This window comes from Gorilla gorilla, chromosome 7 (assembly GCF_029281585.2).
Source record: "Gorilla gorilla gorilla isolate KB3781 chromosome 7, NHGRI_mGorGor1-v2.1_pri, whole genome shotgun sequence".
Classification (NCBI taxonomy): domain Eukaryota; kingdom Metazoa; phylum Chordata; class Mammalia; order Primates; family Hominidae; genus Gorilla; species Gorilla gorilla.
Genome location: NC_073231.2, coordinates 154,777,211 through 154,795,086, shown reverse-complemented (window position 1 = coordinate 154,795,086; position 17,876 = coordinate 154,777,211).

Sequence of the window (17,876 nt, the reverse complement as noted above, 5' to 3'; positions counted from 1 at the left end):
GCTATCTGTATAAACATGGAAATATCTACACCGCTACCTGTATAAACATGGAAATATCAGCACCGCTATCAGTATGAACATGGAAGTTTCTACACCGCCATCGGTATGAACATGGAAATATCTTCACCGCCATCCGTATGAACATGGAAATATCTGCACCGCCATCTGTATGAACATATAAATATCTACACCGCCATCTGTATTAAGATGGAGATATCTACACCGCTATCTGTATAAAAATGGAAATATGTATACCACTATGTGTATAAACATGGAAATATCTACACCGCTATGTGTATAAATATGGAAATATCTAAACCGCTACCTGTATAAACATGGAAGTATCAGCACCGCTATCGGTAGGAACATGGCAATATCTACACGGTTATCTGTATGAACATGGAAATATCTACAACGCTATCTGTATGAACATGGAAATGTCTTCACCGCCATCTGTATGAACATGGATATATCTACACAGCTATCTGGATGAACATGGAAATATCTACACCGCTATCTGTATAAAAATGGAAATATCTACACCGCTACCTGTATAAACTTGGAAATATCAGCACCGCTATCTGTATGAACATGGAAATATCTACACCGCTATCTGTATGAACATGGAAATATCTACACAGCCATCTGGATGAACATGGAAATATCTACACCGCTATCTGTATGAACATGGAAATATATACACCGATATCTGTATGAACATGGAAATATCTACACCGCTATCTGTAAGAACATGGAAATATCTACACCGCTATCTGTATGAACATGGAAATATCTACACCGCTATCTGTATGAACATGGAAATATCTTCACCGCCATCTGTATGAACATGGATATATCTACACAGCCATCTGGATGAACGTGGAAATATCTACACCGCTATCTGTGTAAACATGCATACAACTTCACCGCTATCTGTATAAACATGGAAATATCTACACCGCTATCTTTATGAACCTGGAAATATCTACACCGCTAACTGTTTGAACAGGGAAATATATACACCGCTATCTGCATGAAAATGGAAATATCTACACCACTATCTGTATGAACATGGAAATACATACACCGCTATCTGTATGAACATGGAAATATCTACACCGCTATGTGTATAAACACGGAAATATCTACACCGCTATCTGTGTAAACGTGGAAATATCTACACCGCTACATGAATAAACATGGAAATATCAGCCCCGCTATCCGTATGAACATGGAAATATCTACACCGCCATCTGTATGAACATGGAAATATCTTCACCGCCATCTGTAGGAAGATGGATATATCTACACAGCCATCTGTATGAACGTGGAAATATCTACACCGCTATCTGTATGAACATGGAAATATCTACACCGCTATCTGTATGAACATGGAAATATCTTCACCGCCATCTGTATGAACATGGATATGTCTACACAGCCATCTGTATGAACATTTAAATATCTACACCGCCATCTGTATTAAGATGGAGATATCTACACAACTATATGCATAAACATGGAAATATCTACACCGCTATCTGTATAAACATGGAAATATCTACACCGCTATGTGTACAAACATGGAAATATCTACACCGCTTTCTGTATAAACATGGAAATATCTACACCGCTACCTGTATAAAAATGGAAATATCAGCACCGCTATCAGTATGAACATGGAAGTTTCTACACCGCCATCTGTATGAACATGGAAATATCTTCAACGCCATCCGTATGAACATGGAAATATCTGCACCGCCATCTGTATGAACATATAAATATTTACACCGCCATCTGTATTAAGATGTAGATATCTACACCGCTATCTGTATAAACATGGAAATATCTACACCTCTATCTGTATGAACATGGAAATATCTACACCGCTATCTGTATAAACATGGAAATATCTACACCGCTACCTGTATAAACTTGGAAATATCAGCACCGCTATCTGTATGAACATGGAAATATCTACACCGCCGTCTGTATGAACATGGAAATATCGTCACCGCCATCTGTATGAACATGGATATATCTACACAGCCATCTGTATGAACATGGAAATATCTTCACCGCCATCTGTATGAACATGGATATGTCTACACAGCCGTCTGTATGAACATGGAAATATCTACACCGCTATCTGTGTAAACATGCATACATCTTCACCGCTATCTGTATAAACATGGAAATATCTACACCGCTATCTGTATGAACATGGAAATATCTACACCGCTATCTGTATGAACATGGAAATATCTACACCGCTATCTGTATGAACATGGAAATATCTACACCGCTATATGTATGAACATGGAAATATCTACACCGCTATCTGTAGGAACATGGAAATATCTACACCGCTATCTGTATGAACATGGATATATCTACACCGCTATCTCTATGAACATGGAAATATCAACACCGCTATCTGTGTAAACATGCATATATCTTCACCGCTATCTGTATGAACATGGAAATATCTACACCGCTATCTGTATGAACATGGAAATAGCTACACCGCTATCTGTATAAACATGGAAATATCAGCGCCGCTATCAGTATGAACATGGAAGTTTCTACACCGCCATCTGTATGAACATGGAAATATCTTCACCGCCATCCGTATGAACATGGAAATATCTGCACCGCCATCTGTATGAACATATAAATATCTACACCGCCATCTGTATTAAGATGGAGATATCTACACCGCTATCTGTATAAACATGGGAATATCTACACCGCTACCTGTATAAACATGGAAGTATCAGCACCGCTATCGGTAGGAACTTGGCAATATCTACACGGTTATCTGTATGAACATGGAAATATCTACACCGCTATCTGAATGATCATGGAAATGTCTTCACCGCCATCTGTATGAACATGGATATATCTACACAGCCATCTGGATGAACATGGAAATATCTACACCGCTATCTGTATAAAAATGGAAATATCTACACTGCTACCTGTATAAACATGGAAATATCAGCACCGCTATCTGTATGAACATGGAAATATCTACACCGCCGTCTGTATGAACATGGAAATATCGTCACCGCCATCTGTATGAACATGGATATATCTACACAGCCGTCTGTATGAACATGGAAATATCTTCACCGCCATCTGTATGAACATGGATATGTCTACACAGCCGTCTGTATGAACATGGAAATATCTACACCGCTATCTGTGTAAACATGCATACATCTTCACCGCTATCTGTATAAACATGGAAATATCTACACCGCTATCTGTATGAACATGGAAATATCTACACCGCTATCTGTTTGAACATGGAAATATCTAAACCGCTATCTGCATGAAAATGGAAATATCTACACAACTATCTGCGTATAAATGGAAATATCTACACAGCTATCTCTTTGCACATGGAAATAACTACACCGCTATCTCTATAAACATGGAAATATCTACACCGCCATCTGTATGAACATGGAAATATCTACCCCGCTATCTGTACAAACATGGAAATATCTACACCACTATCTGTATGAACATGGAAATATCTACACCGCAATCTGTTTGAACAGGGAAGTATATACACCGCTATCTGCTTGAAAATGGAAATATCTACACATCTATCTGCATATACATGGGAATATCTACACAGCTATCTCTTTACACATGGAAATAACTACACCGCTATCTGTATGAACATGGAAATATCTACACCGCCATCTGTATGAACTTAGAAATATCAGCACCACCATCTGAATGAACATATAAATATCTACACCGCCATCTGTATTAAGATGGAGATATCTACACCGCTATCTGTACAAAGATGGAAATATCTACACCGCTATGTGTATAAACATGGAAATATCTACACCGCTATCTGTATAAACATGGAAATATCTACACCGCTACCTGTATAAACATGGAAATATCAGCACCGCTATCAGTATGAACATGGAAGTATCTACACCGCCATCTGTATGAACATGGAAAAATCTTCACCGTCATCTGTATGAACATGGATATATCTACACAGCCATCTGTATGAACATGGAAATATCTTCACCGCCATCTGTATGAACATGGATATGTCTACACAGCCGTCTGGATGAACATGGAAATATCTACACAGCTATCTGTATGAACATGGAAATATCTACACCGCTATCTGTGTAAACATGCATACATCTTCACCGCTATCTGTATAAATATGGAAATATCCACACCGCTATCTGTATGAACATGGAAATATCTACACCGCTATCTGTTTGAACATGGAAATATCTACTCTGCTATCTGCATGAAAATGGAAATATCTACACAGCTATCTGCATATACATGGAAATATCTACACAGCTATCTCTTTGCACATGGAAATAACCTCACCGCTATCTCTATAAACATGGAAATATCTACACCACCATCTGTATGAAAATGGAAATATCTGCACCGCCATCTGTATGAACATATAAATATCTACACTGCCGTCTGTATTAAGAAGGAGATATCTACGCCGCTATCTGTATAAACATGGAAATATCTACACCGCTATCTGTATGAACATGGAAATATCTACACCGCTACCTGTATAAACACAGAAATATGTACACCGCTAACTGTATAAACATGGAAGTATCAGCACCGCTATCGGTATGAACATGCCAATATCTACACGGCTATCTGTATGAACATGGAAATATCTACAACGCCATCTGTATGAACATGGAAATATCTTCACCGCCATCTGTATGAACATGGATATATGTACACAGCCATCTGGATGAACATGGAAATATCTACACCGCTATCTGTATGAACATGGAAATATCTACACCGCTATCTGTATGAAGATGGAAATATCTACACCGCTATCTGCATGAAAATGGAAATATCTACACAACTATCTGCATATAAATGGAAATATCTACACAGCTATCTCTTTGCACATGGAAATAACTACACCGCTATCTCTTTAAACATGGAAATATCTACACCGCCATCTGTATGAACATGGATATATCTACACCGACATCTGTATTAAGAAGGAGATATCTTCACCGCTATCTGTATAAACATGGAAATATCTACACCTCTATCTGTATGAACATGGAAATATCTACACCGCTCTCTGTATCAACACGGAAATATGTACACCGCTACCTGTATAAACATGGAAGTATCAGCACCGCTATCGGTATGAACATGGCAATATCTACACGGCTATCTGTATGAACATGGAAATATTTACACCGCTATATGTATGAGCATGGAAATATCTTCACAGCCATCTGTATGAACATGGATATATATACACAGCCATCTGGATGAAAATGGAAATATCTACACCGCTATCTGTATGAACATGGAAATATCTACACCGCTATCTGTACGAACCTGGAAATATCTACACAGACATCTGGATGAACACGGAAATATCTACACCGCTATCTGTATGAACATGGAAATACATGCACCGCTATCTGTATGAACATGGAAATATCTAAACCGCTATCTGTATGAACATGGAAATATCTACACCGCTATCTGTATGAACATGGAAATATCTTCACCGCCATCTGTATGAACATGGATATATCTACACAGCCATCTGGATGAACATGGAAATATCTACACCGGTATCTGTGTAAACATGCATACATTTTCACCGCTATCTGTATAAACATGGAAATATCTACACCGCTATCTTTATGAACATGGAAATATCTACACCGCTATCTGTTTGAACATGGAAATATATACAGTGCCATCTGCTTGAAAATGGAAATATCTACACTGCTATCTGTATGAACATGGAAATACATACACCGCTATCTGTATGAACAAGGAAATATCTACACCGCTTTCTGTATGAACATGGATATATCTACACTGCTATCTGTATGAACATGGAAATATCTTCACTGCCATCTGTTTGAACATGGATATATCTACACAGCCATCTGGATGAACAAGGAAATATCTGCACCGCTATCTGTTTGAAGATGGAAATATCTACACCACTATCTGTATGAACATGGATATATCTACACAGCCATCTGGATGAACATGGAAATGTCTACACCGGTATCTGTGTAAACATGCATACATCTTCACCGCTATCTGTATAAACATGGAAATATCTACACCGCTATCTTTCTGAACATGGAAATATCTACACCGCTAACTGTTTGAACAGGGAAATATATACACCGCTATCTGCATGTAAATGGAAATATCTACACAGCTATCTGCATATACATGGAAATATCTACACAGCTATCTCTTTACACAAGGAAATAACTGCACCACTATCTGTATGAACATGGAAATATCTTCACCACCGTGTGTATGAACATGGAAATATCTGCACCGCCATCTGTATGAACATATAAATATCTACACCGCCATCTGTATTAAGATGGAGATATCTACACCGCTATCTGTACAAACATGGAAATATCTACACCACTATCTGTATGAACATGGAAATATCTACACCGCAATCTGTTTGAACAGGGAAGTATATACACCGCTATCTGCTTGAAAATGGAAATATCTACACAGCTATCTGCGTATACATGGGAATATCTACACAGCTATCTCTTTACACATGGAAATAACTACACCGCTATCTGTATGAACATGGAAATATCTACACCGCCATCTGTATGAACTTAGAAATATCTGCACCGCCATCTGAATGAACATATAAATATCTACACCGCCATCTGTATTAAGATGGAGATATCTACACCGCTATCTGTACAAAGATGGATATATCTACACCGCTATGTGTATAAACATGGAAATATCTACACCGCTATCTGTATAAACATGGAAATATCTACACCGCTACCTGTATAAACATGGAAATATCAGCACCGCTATCAGTATGAACATGGAAGTATCTACACCGCCATCTGTATGAACATGGAAATATCTTCACCGCCATCTGTATGAACATGGAAATATCTGCACCGCCATCTGCATGAACATATAAATATCTACACCGCCATCTCTATTAAGATGGAGATATCTACACCGCTATCTGTATGAACATGGAAATATCTACACCGCTATGTGTATAAACATGGAAATATCTACACCGCTATGTGTATAAACATGGAAATATCTACAATGCTACCTGTATAAACATGGAAATATCAGCACCGCTATCTGTATGAACATGGAAATATCTACACCGCCATCTGTATGAACATGGAAAAATCTTCACCGTCATCTGTATGAACATGGATATATCTAGACAGCCATCTGTATGAACATGGAAATATCTTCACCGCCATCTGTATGAACATGGATATGTCTACACAGCCGTCTGGATGAACATGGAAATATCTACACAGCTATCTGTATGAACATGGAAATATCTACACCGCTATATGTGTAAACATGCATACATCTTCACCGCTATCTGTATAAACATGGAAATATCCACACCGCTATCTGTATGAACATGGAAATATCTACACCGCTATCTGTTTGAGCATGGAAATATCTACACTGCTATCTGCATGAAATTGGAAATATCTACACAGCTATCTGCATATACATGGAAATATCTACACAGCTATCTCTTTGCACATGGAAATACCCTCACCGCTATCTCTATAAACATGGAAATATCTACACCACCTTCTGTATGAAAATGGAAATATCTGCACCGCCATCTGTATGAACATATAAATGTCTACACTGCCGTCTGTATTAAGAAGGAGATATCTACGCCGCTATCTGTATAAACATGGAAATATCTACACCGCTATCTGTATGAACATGGAAGTATCTACAACGCTACCTGTATAAACACAGAAATATGTACACTGCTACCTGTATAAACATGGAAGTATCAGCACCGCTATCGGTATGAACATGCCAATATCTACACGGCTATCTGTATGAACATGGAAATACCTACAACGCCATCTGTATGAACATGGAAATATCTTCACCGCCATCTGTATGAACATGGATATATGTACACAGCCATCTGGATGAACATGGAAATATATACACCGCTATCTGTATGAACATGGAAATATCTACACCGCTATCTGTATGAACATGGAAATATGTACACAGCCATCAGGATGAACATGGAAATATCTACACCGCTATCTGTATGAACATGGAAATACATACACCGCTATCTGTATGAACATGGAAATATCTACACCGCTATCTCTATGAACATGGAAATATCTACACCGCTATCTGTATGAACATGAAAATATCTTCACCGCTATCTGTTTGAACATGGATATATCTACACAGCCATGTGGATGAACATGGAAATATCTACACCGCTATCTGTGTAAACATGCATAGATCTTCACCGCTATCTGTATAAACATGGAAATATCAACACCGCTATCTTTATGAACATGGAAATATCTACACCGCTAACAGTTTGAACAGGGAAATATATACACCGCTATCTGCATGAAAATGGAAATATCTACACCACTATCTGTATGAACATGGAAATACATACACCACTATCTGTATGAACATGGATATATCTACACCGCTATCTGTATGAATATGGAAATATCCTCACTGCCATCTGTATGAACATGGATATATCTACACAGCCATCTGTATGAACATGGAAATATCTACACCGCTATCTGTATGAACATGGAAATACATGCACCGCTATCTGTATGAACATGGAAATATCTACACCGCTATGTGTATGAACATGCAAATATCTACACAGCTATCTGTATATCAATGGAAATATCTACACAGCTATCTCTATAAACATGGAAATATCTAAACTGCTATCTGTATAAACATGGAAATATCTACACTGCCATTTGTATGAACATGGAAATATCTACACCCCTTACTGTATGAACATGGAAATATCTACACCGCTATCTGTATGAACATGGAAATACATACACCACTATCTGTATGAACATGGAAATATCTACACCGCTATGTGTATAAACATGGAAATATCTACACCGCTATCTGCATAAACATGGAAATACCTACACCGCTACATGTACAAACATGGAAATATCAGCCCCGCTATCTGTATGAACATGGAAATATCTACACCGCCATCTGTATGAACATGGAAATATCTTCACCACCATCTGTAGGAACATGGATATATCTACACAGCCATATGTATGAACATGGAAATATCTACACCGCTATCTGTATGAACATGGAAATATCTACACCGCTATCTGTATGAACATGGAAATATCTTCACCGCCATCTGTATGAACATGGTTATGTCTACACAGCCATCTGAATGAACATTTAAATATCTACACCGCCATCTGAATTAAGATGGAGCTATCTACACAACTATCTGCATAAACATGGAAATATCTACACCGCTATCTGTATAAACATGGAAATATCTACACCGCTATGTGTATAAACATGGAAATATCTACACCGCTATCTGTATAAACATGGAAATATCTACAACTCTACCTGTATAAACATGGAAATATCAGCACCGCTATCAGTATGAACATGGAAGTTTCTACACCGCCATCTGTATGAACATGGAAATATCTTCACCGCCATCCGTATGAACATGGAAATATCTGCACCGCCATCTTTATGAACATATAAATATCTACACCGCCATCTGTATTAAGATGGAGATATCTACACCGCTATCTGTATAAACATGGAAATATCTACACCGCTATCTGTATAAACATGGAAATATCTACACCGATACCTGTATAAACATGGAAATATCAGCACCGCTATCTGTATGAACATGGAAATATCTACAACGCCATCTGTATGAACATGGAAATATCGTCACCGCCATCTGTATGAACATGGATATATCTACACAGCCATCTGTATGAACATGGAAATATCTTCACCGCCATCTGTATGAACATGGATATGTCTACACAGCCGTCTGGATGAACATGGAAATATCTACACCGCTATCTGTATGAACATGGAAATATCTACACCGCTATCTGTGTAAACATGCATACATCTTCACCGCTATCTGTATAAACATGGAAATATCTACACCGCTATCTGTTTGATCATGGAAATATCTACACCGCTATCTGCATGAAAATGGAAATATCTACACAACTATCTGCATATAAATGGAAATATATACACAGCTATCTCTTTGCACATGGAAATAACTACACCGCTATCTCTATAAACATGGAAATATCTACACCGCAATCTGTATGAACATGGAAATATCTACACCGCCATCTGTATTAAGAAAGAGATATCTACACCGCTATCTGTATAAACATGGAAATATCTACACCGCTATGTGTATAAACAGGGAAATATCTACACCGCTACCTATATAAACATGGAAGTATCAGCACCGCTATCGGTAGGAACATGGCAATATCTACACGGTTATCTGTATGAACGTGGAAATATCTACACCGCTATCTGTATGAACATGGAAATGTCTTCACCGCCATCTGTATGAACATGGATATATCTACACAGACATCTGTATGAACATGGAAATATCTACACCGCTATCTGTATAAAAATGGAAATATCTACACCGCTACATGTATAAACATGGAAATATCAGCACCGCTATCTGTATGAACATGGAAATATCTACACCGCCGTCTGTATGAACATGGAAATATCGTCACCGCCATCTGTATGAACATGGATATATCTACACAGCCATCTGTATGAACATGGAAATATCTTCACCGCCATCTGTATGAACATGGATATGTCTACACAGCCGTCTGTATGAACATGGAAATATCAACACTGCTATCGGTGTAAACATGCATACATCTTCACCGCTATCTGTATAAACATGGAAATATCTACACCGCTATCTGTATGAACATGGAAATATCTACACCGCTATCTGTTTGACATGGAAATATCTACACCGCTATCTGCATGAAAATGGAAATATCTACACAACTGTCTGCATATACATGGAAATATCTACACAGCTATCTCTTTGCACATGGAAATAACTACACCGCTATCTCTATAAACATGGAAATATCTACACCGCCATCTGTATGAACATGGAAATATCTACACCGCCATCGGTATTAAGAAGGAGATATCTACACCGCTATCTGTATAAACATGGAAATATCTACACCGCTATCTGTATGAACATGGAAATATCTACACCGCTCTCTGTATAAACACGAAAATATGTACACCGCTACCTGTATAAACATGGAAGTATCAGCACCGCTATCGGTATGAACATGGCAATATCTACACGGCTATCTGTATGAACATGGAAATATTTACACCACTATCTGTATGAACATGGAAATATCTTCACAGTCATCTGTATGAACATGGATATATCTACACAGCCATCTGGATGAACATGGAAATATCTACACCGCTATCTGTATGAACATGGAAATATCTACACCGCTATCTGTATGAACCTGGAAATATCTACACAGACATCTGGATGAACACGGAAATATCTACACCGCTATCTGTATGAACATGGAAATACATGCACCGCTATCTGTATGAACATGGAAATATCTAAACCGCTATCTGTATGAACATGGAAATATCTACACCGCTATCTGTATGAACATGGAAATATCTTCACCGCCATCTGTATGAACATGGATATATCTACACAGCCATCTGGATGAACATGGAAATATATGCACCGCTCTCTGTATGAAGATGGAAATATCTACACCGCTATCTGTATGAACATGGATATATCTACACAGCCATCTGGATGAACATGGAAATGTCTACACCGCTATCTGTGTAAACATGCATACATCTTCACCGCTATCTGTATAAACATGGAAATATCTAAATCGCTATCTTTCTGAACATGGAAATATCTACACCGCAAACTGTTTGAACAGGGAAATATATACACCGCTATCTGCATGAAAATGGAAATATCTACAAAGCTATCTGCATATACATGGAAATATCTACACAGCTATCTCTTTACACATGGAAATTACTGCACCACTATCTGTATGAACATGGAAATATCCACACCACCGTTTGTATGAACATGGAAATATCTGCACCGCCATCTGTATGAACATATAAATATCTACACCAGCATCTGTATTAAGATGGAGATATCTACACCGCTATCTGTACAAACATGGAAATATCTACACCACTATCTTTATGAACATGGAAATATCTACACCGCTATCTGTTTGAACAGGGAAGTATATACACCGCTATCTGCTTGAAAATGGAAATATCTACACAGCTATCTGCATATACATGGGAATATCTACACAGCTATCTCTTTACACTTGGAAATAACTACACCGCTATCTGTATGAACATGGAAATATCTACACCGCCATCTGTATGAACATGGAAATATCTGCACCGCCATCTGAATGAACATATAAATATCTACACCGCCATCTGTATTAAGATGGAGATATCTACACCGCTATCTGTATAAAGATGGAAATATCTACACCGCCATGTGTATAAACATGGAAATATCTAAACCGCTATCTGTATAAACATGGAAATATCTACACCGCTACCTGTATAAACATGGAAATATCAGCACCGCTATCAGTATGAACATGGAAGTATCTACACCGCCATCTGTATGAACATGGAAGTATCTTCACCGCCATCTGTATGAACATGGAAATATCTGCACAGCCATCTGTATGAACATATAAATATCTAGACCACCATCTGTATTAAGATGGAGATATCTACACCGCTATCTGTATGAACATGGAAATATCTACACCGCTATGTGTATAAACATGGAAATATCTACACCGCTATCTGTATAAACATGGAAATATCTACACTGCTACCTGTATAAACATGGAAATATCAGCACCGCTATCTGTATGAACATGGAAATAACTACACCGCCATCTGTATGAACATGAAAAAATCTTCACCGTCATCTGTATGAACATGGAAATATCTACACCGCTATCTGTTTGAACATGGAAATATCTACACCGCTATCTGCATGAAAATGGAAATATCTACACAGCTATCTGCATATACATGGAAATATCTACACAGCTATCTCCTTGCACATGGAAATAACTACTCCGCTATCTCTATAAACATGGAAATATCTACACCACCATCTGTATGAAAATGGAAATATCTGCACCGCCATCTGTATGAACATATAAATATCTACACTGCCGTCTGTATTAAGAAGGAGATATCTACGCCGCTATCTGTATAAACATGGAAATATCTACACCGCTATCTGTATGAACATGGAAATATCTACACCGCTACCTGTATAAACACAGAAATATGTACACCGCTACCTGTATAAACATGGAAGTATCAGCACCGCTATCGGTATGAACATGCCAATATCTACACGGCTATCTGTATGAACATGGAAATATCTACAACGCCATCTGTAGGAACATGGAAATATCTTCACCGCCATCTGTATGAACATGGATATATGTACACAGCCATCTGGATGAACATGGAAATATCTACACCGCTATCTGTATGAACATGGAAATATCTACACCGCTATCTGTATGAACATGGAAATATGTACACAGCCATCAGGATGACCATGGAAATATGTACACCGCTATCTGTATGAACATGGAAATACATACACCGCTATCTGTATGAACATGGAAATATCTACACCGCTATCTCTATGAACATGGAAATATCTATACCGCTATCTGTATGAACATGGAAATATCTTCACCGCCATCTGTTTGAACATGGATATATCTACACAGCCATGTGGATGAACATGGAAATATCTACACCGCTATCTGTGTAAACATGCATACATCTTCACCGCTATCTGTATAAACATTTAAATATCTACACCGATATCTTTATGAACATGGAAATATCTACACCGCTAACTGTTTGAACAGGGAAATATATACACCGCTATCTGCATGACAATGGAAATATCTACACCACTATCTGTATGAACATGGAAATACATACACCACTATCTGTATGAACATGGAAATATCTACACCGCTATCTGTATGAACATGGAAATATCTGCACCGCTATCTGTATGAACATGGAAATATCTACACCGCTAACTGTTTGAACAGGGAAATATATACACCACTATCTGCATGAAAATGGAAATATCTACACTGCTATCTGTATGAACATGGAAATACATACACCACTATCTGTATGAACATGGAAATATCTACACCGCTATGTGTATAAACATGGAAATATCTACACCGCTATCTGCATAAACATGGAAATATCTACACCGCTACATGTACAAACATGGAAATATCAGCCCCGCTATCTGTATGAACATGGAAATATCTACACCGCCATCTGTATGAACATGGAAATATCTTCACCACCATCTGTAGGAACATGGATATATCTACACAGCCATATGTATGAACATGGAAATATCTACACCGCTATCTGTATGAACATGGAAATATCTACACCGCTATCTGTATGAACATGGAAATATCTTCACCGCCATCTGTATGAACATGGATATGTCTACACAGCCATCTGAATGAACATTTAAATATCTACACCGCCATCTGTATTAAGATGGAGATATCTACACAACTATCTGCATAAACATGGAAATATCTACACCGCTATCTGTATAAACATGGAAATATCTACACCGCTATGTGTATAAACATGGAAATATCTACACCGCTATCTGTATAAACATGGAAATATCTACAACGCTACCTGTATAAACATGGAAATATCAGCACCGCTATCAGTATGAACATGGAAGTTTCTACACCGCCATCTGTATGAACATGGAAATATCTTCACCGCCATCCGTATGAACATGGAAATATCTGCACCGCCATCTTTATGAACATATAAATATCTACACCGCCATCTGTATTAAGATGGAGATATCTACACCGCTATCTGTATAAACATGGAAATATCTACACCACTATCTGTATAAACATGGAAATATCTACACCGATACCTGTATAAACATGGAAATATCAGCACCGCTATCTGTATGAACATGGAAATATCTACACCGCCATCTGTATGAACATGGAAATATCGTCACCGCCATCTGTATGAACATGGATATATCTACACAGCCATCTGTATGAACATGGAAATATCTTCACCGCCATCTGTATGAACATGGATATGCCTACACAGCCGTCTGGATGAACATGGAAATATCTACACCGCTATCTGTATGAACATGGAAATATCTACACCGCTATCTGTGTAAACATGCATACATCTTCACCGCTATCTGTATAAACATGGAAATATCTACACCGCTATCTGTTTGATCATGGAAATATCTACACCGCTATCTGCATGAAAATGGAAATATCTACACAACTATCTGCATATAAATGGAAATATATACACAGCTATCTCTTTGCACATGGAAATAACTACACCGCTATCTCTATAAACATGGAAATATCTACACCGCAATCTGTATGAACATGGAAATATCTACACCGCCATCTGTATTAAGAAGGAGATATCTACACCGCTATCTGTATAAACATGGAAATATCTACACCGCTATCTGTATTAACATGGAAATATCTACACCGCTATCTGTATAAACACGGAAATATGTTCACCGCTACCTGTATAAACATGGTAGTATCAGCACCGCTATCGGTATGAACATGGCAATATCTCCTCGGATATCTGTATGAACATGGAAATATCTACACCGCTATCTGTATGAACATGGAAATGTCTTCACCGCCATCTGTATGAACATGGATATATCTACACAGCCATCTGGATGAATATGGAAAATCTACACCGCTATCTGTATGAACATGGAAATATCTACACCTCTATCGGTATGAACATGGGAATATCTACACAGCCATCTGGATGAACATGGAAATATCTACACCGCTATCTGTATGAACATGGAAATACATACACCGCTATCTGTATGAACATGGAAATATCTACACCGCTATCTGTATGAACATGGAAATATCTACACCACTATCTGTATGAACATGGAAATATCTACACCGCTATCTGTATGAACATGGAAATAACTTGACCGCCATCTGTATGAACATGGATATATCTACACAGCCATCTGGATGAACGTGGAAATACCTACACCGCTATCTGTGTAAACATGCATACAACTTCACCGCTATCTGTATAAACATGGAAATATCTACACCGCTATCTTTATGAACATGGAAATATCTACACCACTAACAGTTTGAAGAGGGAAATATATACACCGCTATCTGCTTAAAAATGGAAATATCTACACCACTATCTGTATGAACATGGAAATACTTACACCGCTATCTGTATGAACATGGAAATATCTACACCGCTATCTGTATGAACATGGAAATATCTACACCGCTATCTGTATGAACATGGAAATACCCTCACCGCCATCTGTATGAACATGGATTTATCTACACAGCCATCTGGATGAACATGGAAATATCTGCACCGCTATCTGTATGAACATGGAAATATCTACACCGCTATCTGCATGAACATGGATATATCTACACAGCCATCTGGATGAACATGGAAATATCTACACCGCTATCTGTGTAAACATGCATACATCTTCACCGCAATCTGTATAAACATGGAAATATCTACACCGCTATCTTTATGAACATAGAAATATCTACACCGTTAACTGTTTGAACAGGGAAATATATACACCGCTATCTTCATGAAAATGGAAATATCTACACAGCTATCTGCTTATACATGGAAATATCTACACAGCTATCTCTTTACACATGGAAAAAAATACACCGCTATCTGTATGAACATGGAAATATCTACACCGCCATCTGTATGAACATGGAAATACCTGCACCGCCATGTGTATGAACATATAAATATCTACACCGCCATCTGTATTAAGTTGGAGATATCTACACCACTATCTGCATAAACATGGAAATATCTACACCGATATCTGTAAAAACATGGAAATATCTAAACCGCTATGTGTATAAACATGGAAATATCTACACCGCTATCTGTAAAAACATGGAAATATCTACACCACTACATGTATAAACACGGAAATATCAGCACCGCTATCTGTATGAACATGGAAATATCTACACCGCCATCTGTATGAACATGGAAATATCTTCATCGTCATCTGTAGGAACATGGATATATCTACACAGCCATCTGTATGAACATGGAAATATCTACACCGCTATCTGTATGAACATGGAAATATCTTCACCGCTATCTGTATGAACATGGAAATATCTTCACCGCCATCTGTATGAACATGGATATATCTACACAGCCATGTGGATAAACATGGAAATATCTACACCGCTATCTGTATGAACATGGAAATATCTACCCAGCTATCTGCATATACATGGAAATATCTACACAGCTATCACTTTACACATGGAAATAACTACACCGCTATCTCTATAAACATGGAAATATCTACACCACCATCTGTACGAACATGGAAATATCTGCACCGCCATCTGTATGAACATATAAATATCTACACCGCCATCTGTATGAAGAAGGAGATATCTTCACCGCTATCTGTATAAACATGGAAATATCTACACAGCTATTTGTATAAACATGGAAATAACTACACTGCTATCTGTATCAACATGGAAGTATCTACACCGCTATCTGTATAAACACGGAAATATGTACTCCGCTATCGGTATGAACATGGCAATATCTACACGGCTATCTGTATGAACATGGAAATATCTACACCGCTATCTGTATGAACATGGAAATATCTTCACCGCCATCTGTATGAACATGGATATATCTACACAGCCATCTGGATTAACATGGAAATATCTACACCGCTATCTGTATGAACATGGAAA